Genomic DNA, 3,154 nt, shown 5'->3' with positions numbered 1-3,154 from the left:
TATTTGAAAGTCACTTTTTTCCCTGGGAACCAGGCATAGGATGATGAAAAACAATAGTTTCTGAACTCAAAGAATCTGTTTTTTTTTTTTTTTTTTTTTTTTTTTTTTTTTTTTTTTTAAGATAGGGTCTCTCTTTCCCAGACTATTCGTACTTCTAGTACATATAGGGATACTACTCAGCAGCCTGGCCTTACCTTGATCTCTATATTAAGACTGAATTTAGAGTTGACCCTGGAATGATAGGTTCGATATATGACTTCAGTGCTAAGGTGTGAGGATCGGCCACTATCTCAATTCTTCTCCTCGAATTTTCATGGACATGAGCGTCTCGATTATAAAACAAAACACCCAAAGCTTGTGCTAATGATGTACCCTCATTTCAGTTCTCTGCATGACACATCCGTCACCTGCAGGAGGGAACTGCAGGTAGATTATCTCCATGTAGTTGCTTTACCTTCATGAACATGCTAAATCCCGTTTTAAGTAGGTCGCTGAGGCCCGAAGACACGTGTTCAATATCGCCAGAATCTGGTTGCTGTGGGTTCAGTATCTCCTCCATAATCTGCTTCAGCAATGGCTTATAGGTTGCCTGAAAAGGTAAAATGTTACCGCATTAGTGAAAGATATGTGTCCAATTGATCTACTGGAATAACCATCCAAAAACGGCAATTTTGGGGGAGGGGGAAGAGAGGAGAAAAGAGAATCAACACTTTTCCAAGCCAGATAGAAAGCAACATTTTAGCTTACGAAATTAGAGAATAAAATATAATAATTTAATACTGACTTGAAGACAATCTCAATCTTTGAGAGCAGCTCTTGGTATGATGCTCATTACTGCCAGAAAGGATCTATCTATCCAGTCTATTTCTTGCTATCTCTATATTTTTTCTCCTCCTCTTACTCCTTCACTATCTCTTCCTCCTCCTCCTCCTCCTCATCCTCCTCCTCCTCCTCCTCCTCATCCATCTCCTCCTAATCCTCCTCCACACCCTCTTCCTCCTACATCTGTGGGATGTAGTCCCCCAGTAGAATGTAAGCCCCTTAGGGCCAGAGACTAGTTGATTATGCTCGTGATTCTCAGATGGAAAGCACTTCAGATGCCACTGAATCCAATCCTTCACTTTACGGGTAAAAAAAAAAAAAATGAAGTAGAAGAAATAAAGGAAGGGATCTATCAGTGTCTGAGTCTGAATTTCAGTTTATGTCTTCTGGATGTCTAGACAATCCACCATCACTTAAATTCACTGTGGCTTCTCGAACCTTGGTTGATTTATCTAATATAGTAATGTGAGAAGTGTTGTTAGAATTGGACCAGAGTCCAGTGGGGTGGTGGTCATTATGCTCACAGAAGCTGGCCCTTTGCCTGGCTCTTTCCTTGTCTGTTGGAATCCTTCGAGGCCCATCTCTGCCATGGGGTTTTCTTGGATGTCCCTAATGTGCTTTCTCTTTCCTCATATTTTCGGGGGAGTCTTTTGTCTAGATTTCTCTTTTGTTTCTCCTATAACATTTTCTCTTAGGACCCTTTTAGTCATGGACGTGCTAAATCATCTCCAGCAGACTCTAAGTGGCTCATGGAGTTAGACGATACAGTGATTTTTCTGTTTTCTTCTCAAAACCAAACATCAGCCTCAAGGACAATAGATATTCAATACTTATTTGATGACATAAATTGAATCCAATGGAGAGGATGGGAGGGTTTCCCTTGCCCTCCATTCCTAGGCTCACTCCACTTAAGGGGTCACCTCCCTGAGCCTTTGTCTCCTAGGGTTTCATTGTACGAGTCAGGATGGACATTGAATCTTTGAAACACTTTCTGCCTGTCAGTCCTTCTCACTAGAACCAATGTTCAGGACAGCCAGTGATAGTGGGGACACATTGCCATGGTAAATCTCTTAATAGCTTTTGCATTCTCTGTCACTCCAAGAAGGAAATGCAGTGTTGCATTCTGTAATTAATTTCTCTATTGATTTTTACTGTTTGGAGGAAGCCAGGGCATTGCATAGGAGGACTGAGGAATGCCAGGCATTGGGCATAATCATCTTCAGCTTGTGTGGCCACTGTGGCCCCAGGGAGAGGGAATCATTTCAGTTACCATGCAGAAGAGCAGTGGTGAAAGATGCCCCTGTGCTGAATGACTACTGAAATGCTAAAGGATCCGTCACCCTGGGAAAGGATTGAAAAGAAAGATGTCCCAGAGTGAACATTTTGAACTTAATTCAATTCATGGACATTGAGCAGATGCCCATCAATTGTGGTTTGTGCTATAAGAAATGACAAGCAGGATGCTCTCAGAAAAAACCCGGAAAGACTGACATGAATTGATGCTTTATAACATAGTTTTCGATCTGGTACAGCTAGGCCACCTTCATTTGATTTTTTTTCATTAGTTCCCTTGAAATTCTTGATCTTTTGTTCTTCCAGATGAATTTTGTTGTTTTTTTCTAGATCAGTTAAATAGCTTCTTGGAAGTCTGATTGGTATAGCACTAAATAAATAGATTAGTTTAGGGGAGTATTGTCATCTTTATCATATTCGCTCGGCCTATCCAAGAGCACTTAATATTTTTCCAATTGTTTAAATCTGACTTTATTTGTGTGGAAAGTGTTTTGTAATTTTGCTCTTATAGTTCCTGGCTTTCCCTTGGCAGACAAATTCTCAAATATTTTATGCTAACGACAGTTATTTTAAATGGAATTTCTCTTTGTGTCTCTTGCTGTTGGATTTTGTTTGTTATGTATAAAAATGCTGAGGATTTATGTGGATTTATTTTGTATCCTGCAACTTTGCAAAAGTTGTAGATTATTTCTAGTAGTTTTTAGTTGATTCTCTAGGATTTTTTATGTTTACCATCATATCATCTGCAAAGAGTGATAATTGGGTTTCCTCATTGCTTACTCTAATTCCTTTCATCTCTTTCTCTAGCATGACCCACAGCATGTCCACTGTCTGCTACACTTCCATTAGGCGTCTTGTCAGAAAGTGGGGGGGATTTATAGGGTTCCTGCCCTCGAGAAGCTTAGCAATAATGATGGGTTTTTCTGTAGGCTTCAAAGTCTGAAAAGGCTTTTATTCAAGCTGTCTCTTGTGAGCCTATCCCCTAAAGGAATTCTTGTCCCCATTTTATGAATGAGGAAACCAAGACTCAAAAATGTTA

This window comes from Antechinus flavipes, chromosome 5 (assembly GCF_016432865.1).
Source record: "Antechinus flavipes isolate AdamAnt ecotype Samford, QLD, Australia chromosome 5, AdamAnt_v2, whole genome shotgun sequence".
Taxonomy (NCBI): Eukaryota; Metazoa; Chordata; class Mammalia; order Dasyuromorphia; family Dasyuridae; genus Antechinus; species Antechinus flavipes.
The sequence above is the reverse complement of the archived record's forward strand: the minus strand, read 5'-3'. Positions refer to the sequence as shown.